The sequence below is a fragment of the Pangasianodon hypophthalmus genome, chromosome 20 (assembly GCF_027358585.1).
Source record: "Pangasianodon hypophthalmus isolate fPanHyp1 chromosome 20, fPanHyp1.pri, whole genome shotgun sequence".
Taxonomy (NCBI): domain Eukaryota; kingdom Metazoa; phylum Chordata; class Actinopteri; order Siluriformes; family Pangasiidae; genus Pangasianodon; species Pangasianodon hypophthalmus.
The window spans coordinates 18,869,837-18,878,727 of record NC_069729.1 but is presented as its reverse complement, the minus strand read 5'-3'; positions in this window follow the sequence as shown (position 1 = coordinate 18,878,727).

The window sequence follows — 8,891 nt, the reverse complement described above, 5'->3', positions numbered from 1 at the left end:
TTGATTTATCTCCTGTCATCCTTTTGTCATCCCAATGCTGTAGTTACAGAGCACTTTTAAAAAATGGCTAATGAGCATATGCTAAATTTAAGCCAACAGAACGTAGGTGGCAACAGAGCGAGCACCAAGGTCGAAATAGTTCTAAGTTGATATCTTTGCTGCGTATCGATTGCGTGGGTGGGCACCAGTGCAGCCAGAAGAAATGTGCATATCGTAGATGCGATACGAGATCTGAAACCTCTGCAGCTGAGTGGGAGGAGAACTCATTAAGGGCCGAATATGCAATGAGATAAGGGGGTGAACGGGAGCACTCAGTCAACGTCAGCTCGCTGACAGCTGTTGTGACAGAAGAATGCAGAGCCCCGGTGCAGATAGACACCTCAACAAAATGACAAATTGGTCTGGAGAGTTCTTTCCGGAGAGAATCACCCAAAGTCTTGAGGTAACATTTAACCTCAAGAGCTATTAACGTCAGTACAAGGTGAGAATTTTTGACGTGGAACAGTTCATTCTACGTTCTTAATGACAAAAATGACCTTATATAAATCTTGACACCTAAAATGGGCCTCAAATGAATCATTTTGTGTACCCCTTGTGAAAAATTACGACGTTTCAGGTTAATGTTCGTCACCTTTTTCTTAAGACTTCATTCGTTTAAAATCCAAACCCCATTGCAGTCTCTCATTCTCATCAGTTTATCTGTATAATTACTAAGTAAGATCACTTCCACAAGGATGTTTCTGGTATCCAAAATGCATATATAGTATGTCTTGTGTTTGTGAGCGAAGACAAATTGTAAACTTAATACCAAAGATTGAAAAAAAGGAATATTCTGTTCAGGTTAGTATAGAAATATCCAGAAATATAAAAGCTGGTTTATCCTTTATACATTTAACTTTACACATATGTAAACTTTGGAAACAAAAATTGCAGCACAGATCCAAACTCAATTTACATAATATTAATCAATTTAGTGTACCTACAAATATCTCACACTTTATTTTAGTGACAGAGCATTTCATTATGGCTGGATAACGCTATTATTAGATGAAACTCTTGTCTTCCTGTGCACACACTTGCAACATGTTGAGCCAAGCCTCACCCTGAGTTACATTTAATGTTGTGGAATTTCTGCAAAACAGTTTTTATCACTTAGGTTTTAGCAGACATAAACTGCTATAACATTCCCTCATTTTTGCTGGAAATTGATACAACAATACTATTATGAAACCTCAAAATGCAACATCCTCCTTCCTGAAGACTTCTGACACTGGAGACTCCTTCCATAAATGTTAAATAAACATCTCCTTTGTGAAAAAAAAAAAAAACTCACCATACCAACAACAATTATACACATTTCTTTGTTAAATAACAAGATCTTTTTTAATGTTTACGTCCTGCGGATGAGCTGTTGCTATAGAAATGATAATGTATTACAACAAGAGCATTAATATAAACCTGTGATTTGTAGCTGTACTACTGTCAGCGCTGCTGTTATACAAAATTAATCAACCAATCAGAATCTAAAATTCAACAGAAGTCGATGGGAAGCAAGACAACCAAAGCCTATTGACTGATGCATGGCTACATCAGAGTATATCCTGAGTTAACACAGAGCAGTTTCCACGTGTTCTGTTACATTCAACAACCCCAAACACACACACACACGCACACACACACACATCACTCACACTTTATTTGTAGCATGGTTATTCCATCACTTTTCATAGAGGATAACAGTAGTGATAGAATAAAGTGAGAGCCAGCATTATCAGCCTGTTATCAGCAGCCGCATCCACTCAGTCTTTGTGAAAAAGGAGTGCTACGGCATCTTCTCTCCTGTATCTGACTTTTGTTGGAGAGGGGACACCCAGAAGATTGCACTCTTTCTACTGGAGACGCCGTGGCAGGAGGCCGTCTGCTGCACGTGGCTGCTGATGCTTTAAAATATTTACTGTGGGAAATCGGTTGTATGATTTTCAGCCTTGCAAAGAAATTAGGAAGGTGGTGTTACTTTTCTAAATGTCAGTGTTCAGGCATAAACCACGGGTTTAAATTTCACTTCTCCTAAAATGTCCTTTAAAATCCAATGCCTTTAACAGAAATATCCCTAAACGTTGATTTTCACGGCTACTTTTGTTTAGGATTTCATTTTAGTGTTTTGTCAAAAATACACAATACCTTTAGTCATATTTTAGTCAGTTGGTCATTGTTAGTTTTAATCTTGATTAAGTTAACAAAAATCTCCAGCTAGTTCCCTTCACTTGCAAATTGAGTACACGGTGTCATTAGTCCAATCAACACTTTCTGACATTTTTGTGTTTTTTTATTAGTTGAGGAAAATCTTGTTACATTTTGAGATCTTTTGGAGAGTTATATCATCATTTCATATTCAGAAAAAAAGTTATTATCACAAGTTAAAACAATATATTCAAAAAAAATATTTTAAAAAACATTTTTCTTCTTCCCATGATCTTCAGCAAATTCAAACTTCCTGTTGAAACTGTGACTTTTGATGTGTTCATGTAACAGGGTTGCGTAAAGATAAACTATAATGGCCATCTCATGGAAAAGGACCATTCAAATGTTTCAAGGAAGTTTCAAGCTCAAAAATAATACAATTTTTTAAAAGTAGTTTATATTTATATTTCAAGGTAAAATATAGTTATAGTGGGCTGGGACAGACAAAAATGTTGTAAACTCATATTTTATGTTATTCATCTGAAACATGCATAGAGATCGTTATGAAGGACACTTGTGTTTAAAATATCTTTACATACTGTATATATATATATATATATATATATATATATATATATATATATATTTATAAATGTTATATTAGTGGGACCCATATTTTTGAATCTAAGCTCCTATCCTATCCTGGCCCTATATATTAAGCCTATTAAGCAGACATTTATTTCTAATTTCAAGCTCGAAATCTTGCTCTATTGGAAGATAATTTCACTTGTTTCAGTTATTTACTTGAAGAAAGAAGTGTAGCTGGTGGCTAATTCAGGTTGCGCGTGACAGGTCAGCTGAGGTCCAGCAGAGGCTGGAAAGATTCGGATGAGGCCAGCACAGCTGAAGGCTGCTTGCAGATCTGGGCCAGCCGTGCCCATGAATACCACAGACCTCATTTTTCTGTTTTACTGCCAAAGCCATCAAAGAGGACAGAGCACTCAGATTCTTGCTTCTGGTTGCGAGTGTGTGAGTGTGCGATTGTGTGAATGTGTGTTGGGAGGACTGACTACAGTGCAGGGATGCACTGATACCAATTTTGTTCCAATATCGTGCTCATATATTTATACTTGTAAAAAAAAATTGCTCCAATATCAACATCCAATATCATACTATGAAACTGTGTGACATAAGCCTACGCTGTCACGCTAATACACAGACAACACAAAATGACAGTGATCTGCTCGTATTTATGATTAATGATGGCAATCAAAGCAAAGGAGGCTGCAAAGTGTGCTCTGTGAAAATATCAAGAAAAGGAACAACTGCAAAAGTAGCCTGATAAAACAGTTTAAACATAAAACTCAGCATGAGGAGTTCATCACTAGAAGCAAACGCTAGCAAGGGAGAGAAAATCTGTCTAAAGACAATGCTAGGTGAGCGAAAATAACAGCTTTTACCCAGTATGTTGTTCTTAGCCACTATCGGTCATTGACAATGAGGGATTTTTGCCATGAAAAAAAAAAGTTTTGATACAGCTATACAGAAGTGCTTTTCCCAATGTGAAACAAAGCCCGCTCTTCTGCACTGCAACCCTACTCGATCCAACTAGCTAGCTAAAAAATCAACTAGCTAACTTTATAAAGAACAACTAAGCGATTGAACACACACATGTACGCATTTCATGGCCACTGTTTAACTCAGGATACATAATCAGAGCTAAGTCAAATATTCCATGATGAAAACATGTACTCGCATTTGTATTCACTCTGAAAAGGTGATATTGATGCGTCACTGCTACAAAGTTTCAACCAAATTACTTGTGTGTTCATTTCTAAAGCAAATATCTAATCTTCTTGTTATTAAGCAGGAAACACCCGTACAACACGCTGGAGGGGAGAAAAAGCCATCGGATAACCAATGTAATCAACCTGTGTTAGGCTGAGTCCTTCCTTAATGACTCGGCTCTAATCAATCGCTATCTGTGCTTGCAGTGAGTAATTATAGCGGGACAGCCTGCGACTCGCTCTGAAGCTGCACTGCGCTGCGGTGTTGGGTGGGCTGGTGTGTGAGAATGTGCTCCGTTTGATGTTGTGAAAGATTCAGTTATCTAATCAGCAGGGACCGCACCGCGTCGACCCTGTGGCACACTGAGACAGAGTTCTGCTGTGATGAAATGCGACCTGTGTGGAACAGACAATGTACTGCATCATGGATTTAAAGGTTTAGGTGTGGCAAAAAGAGAGACTACAGAAACACGCACGAACACAGCTTAATGTAATGCAATGCAAAATGAAATAAGAAATCTGACAGGCAAGAAGGAATTCATTACACTGCATACAAATATTGAGGTAATAACAGCGTAGACTTGATCGCTTGATCTTTTTCAAGGACCCAAATAGTACTTTTCATCGTGGACCTTCTTACAGATTCTGACTGGACAGTAGTGCAGCTGCAAGCCACAAATTTATACTAACGCACCCGTTATAAAACATTAGCATTTCTGTAGTAACCACTCATTGTATGATGGGCACTCCATGTCATCTAAAACTAACTATAAACAGATTCAAAATGCGTTATTATTTAACAAGCGTTCATACTGTAGAACGGAAGGAGTCTCCAGTGTCAGCGCTTTGTAACAGTCAGTACATTTTCCGCCACGAGCAAATCTTCACGACAGAGCCATTTGTGACTTCAGGTTTCTCAGTAACATAACAAGATGCATTTATGTTTTGTCTTATTAATTTCAAGACAGTGGAAAAAGAGAGGCTGGTGATGGAGCAACTGTTTATAGCTGCTACAACATAAATGAAAATGCACATTCCACAACATTTAATGTAACTCAATGATACGATGTGTCGTTCTTTAATAAATAAAAATTGTAACTGTTGATAAATCGCTGTGGTGAAAGACGACTAAAACACTTGAGGATATGCTTTTATAGGTAAATCAACGCTGGTAACAGTAACTCAGTAAGTCACCACCCTGTCGTGTTCTATTCCTAGCTAACATTGGCTAATATATCTAACTAACATGGCTTAGCATTCTAAAGTTGCATGTATCAATCCATAGCTATGCCTGTGATTTCCACTGAGCTAATGTGCTTTCCAGCTATCATGCTAGCATGTTGTTATATTGCACGCCTAGCATATTTGTAGTGCAAGTCATGTGGTCTGGAAATTCACTGAGATGTAGTGAAGTAATGCATGGATGATGCATTAAAACCACTGAATGCATGGATGATGCATTAAAACCACTGAGCCACTGCACTATGTAACAAAAATTGGCGGAGTTTATATTTCCATGAAAGGCTGACACAGAGAGGAAGAATGCTGCTAAGTCATACACACAAATGTGGAGCATTTTAGGTTTTTAAAATGGCTCCTTTTTCTCCTGAGGAAGCTGTTTTGGTGCGGTTCATTGACGTGAGAGATGGTGTGGTAAACGAATAAACGATCAATTCTGTTTAGTGGAAAATGTTAGTTTTTGATTTAAGACATTACTATAAATCAGGTACTTCATACCGAAGTACACAGTATATTGGAGACATTACTGAAGTTAAGGCTATATTGTAACCTTGAATAGGAGTTCTTCTACATATTTGCAAGCATCATTGATCTTGTAGATGTGTATGAACTAAAAGGGAAGCGATTTCTCAGGATATTGGCTGGACTTTTATGGATTTGCAGTCGTCAGACCGTGTTGGTGAGGCACTCTCTGTTCAGTCTAAGCCCTGAGAAGTCGAGCCAGGGGGAGTCAGAGAAGGGTGCATGGTCTTGCTCCAGTTGCCACGCTTTGCATCATGTTACATTTCGGCCCCTGCTGAAAAAGGAAGAAAGAAGGAGGGGGGCACAGAACAGGGAAAAAACACAGCCACCGAACAAACAACCAGGGTGTTTGGATCCGGTTGATGGCTTCGGCATATCGAGTTTGCGGCATCTAATCTAACTAATCTAAATGCGTGGGGGGCGGGGGGGTGGTTGTGGGGGGGGTCTGAGGGAATGGGGAGGCCCTCACACGACTTCTTATTATTCTGTCACTAACCATTAAGCATGAATAAACAGCTTGAACTCCCCACATCACCCGGGCATTTTATTTTGCTCCTTTTTAATGAGAGCAAAATTGCATCCATTGCCAAATGTGCCTCTGTAATTTCTTGTGCATTAAAAGGGAGTGGTGAAAAAAAAGAGCCTCTTTGAATCTGTTCAGCAATGTTCTCTACTCGGTGGAATTATTTGATTATGAAAAGTGGAAAGTGCTCAAATATTTACGGGGGAGAAGAAAATTTGACTTGTGGGATCTGATGCAGATTGTCTTTGATCAAGAGTGAGAAAAGGTTTGATCTTCTGAGAAGTTGATGGAATTCCAATTAGGCGAGTGTTCATGTTTGTGTTCATGTTCATCGTTGTTTTATTATACAGTATACATCACTCGACATGTTCTCCTGAGACGATAAAACGGCTTGTTTTTGTTTTTATAGATTCGTGACATGCTAAGATTTATAGCTGATAATCGTATGAGTCAATATACTGTATTGGAGTAGTTTTAAATGACTAGCACACAAATCCTAATATTTCCCTTTACTTCATTTATTTGCACAGCTGCCAGGAGAAACCCTTCACATGGTGATATTTACACATTTTCTGATATATAATGCTTCCTGAACAGAAATGTGTTTCTGTTTTACATAGGAAGTTATAGCATTTTAAAATCTGGTTACCATCAGAAGGGAAAAATGGAGAAAGCTGCATTCAGTGTTCACTGATCAATCACTGATCATCATTGTTCCCAACAACCAATCACTGATCACCATCATTCCCAACAACCAATCACTGATCATCATTGTTCCCAACAATCAATCACTAATCACCATTATTCCCAGCAACCAATCCCTGATCACCATTGTTCTCAATAAACAATCACTGATCACCATTATTCCCAGCAACCAATCCCTGATCACCATTATTCCCAGCAACCAATCCCTGATCACCATTATTCCCAGCAACCAATCACTGATCACCATTGTTCTCAATAAACAATCACTGATCACCATTATTCCCAGCAACCAATCCCTGATCACCATTATTCCCAGCAACCAATCCCTGATCACCATTATTCCCAGCAACCAATCCCTGATCACCATTATTCCCAGCAACCAATCACTGATCACCATTGTTCCCAGCAACCAATCACTAATCACCTTTGTTCCCAATAATCAATCCCTAATCACCATTGTTTGTCCACCTGCGCACTTCTTCAGAATATCTTCCTTCTCCGTGTACATGTTTTGAATCAATTAATCAATTAATATGCCAATAAGTCTATGAAATCATCTGGAGACTGTTTGAGCACATTAGCTAGTTTCCCCTGAAAAGAGCTGGCAAAACTAAAGTGATTTAAAGAATCATTTCCAATTCCTAAAGCTATATACTATATATACTATACATATATACCAAAGCTATATGAACCCTACATTAGCCCTTCATGATAGCTGACATAAACCTGCATAGACACATTTATAAAATCTTATTCTTACATATCTATTCTCCAAATTAAATCAAAGCTAATGAAAAGGCGTAACTGCAAATAAACCTACATGAGACCTACATATGCCCTTCATAGACCTACATATGCCCTGTCCTGTTGATATAACATGTGCACCATCTGACAGATTTTCGTTGCCATAAGGATGAGATATGTCATTTTTTGGATTGTTTTACTTTTTAAATGTCAAAATATATATATATATATATATATATATATATATATATATATATATATATATATATATATATATACATGTATGTATTGTTTGTTTGTTGTTTAGTAGCCATGTGAAAGTATGTTGGTCAAAATCCAAATTTTCATCATTTTTGGCGAGCCTCATCCGATGGGTTTTCCCAGACTGCTACACAAATGAAAAAAGGCGTATAATCATTCAAATACAGTACTAATAATGAGTGAACTGATTTGAAGTACACTCAAATTATACTCAATCAGCATATTATTCTAGCAGTGCTGAGCTTTCATATCGAACTATTTGATCGCTCTTGAATGCTGCATGCACAAGTGTGGCAATTGGATCAGCGCTGTTGAACAAGTTGTTTGGCTGCTTTATTAAAAACAAATCTCTCTCTATTGACAGACGCCAGAAAAACAATGCACTCTGCGGCTCGGCACATCGGTGTCAGAGCCGTCGATGGGGGGGGGGGGGAGAGAAAGTAAACAGAAACCCAAAGAGACTGTTTACTCACGCATATTGCATCCCGCAACGAAGTTAGATCGACTCGAAGATTGACACTTATTGCAATTGAGGAATATGGGAGAGGGTGAACGCAAGAGAGGAGCCAAGACGTGTCCTTTCTGAAACATCTCTCAGGAGGGAATAGATATACAGTAGACTCTCTTAGGATTTAAAGGCAGATATTATTTGTATAGAATTAGTCAGCCTCATCTATAAACATGTCTAGATTTCAAATATCTGACTGCCACTTGAGGAAAATCCATCACGCAATGTGAACATTGGATCATATTGTTCCGTGTTGGAATTGCCTTATCGGTCCATACACAGCTTTTATCTGTATTTTTGGCCGATTCTTATTTCTGAAAAAAAAAAAAAAAAAGCTATTTTTTTCCTCATCTTAAGCTGTGTGTTCTTTCCCCCTCTGAGAGGATGAGCCGTTAAAGAAATCTAGCGTGTCTCTGTTTGG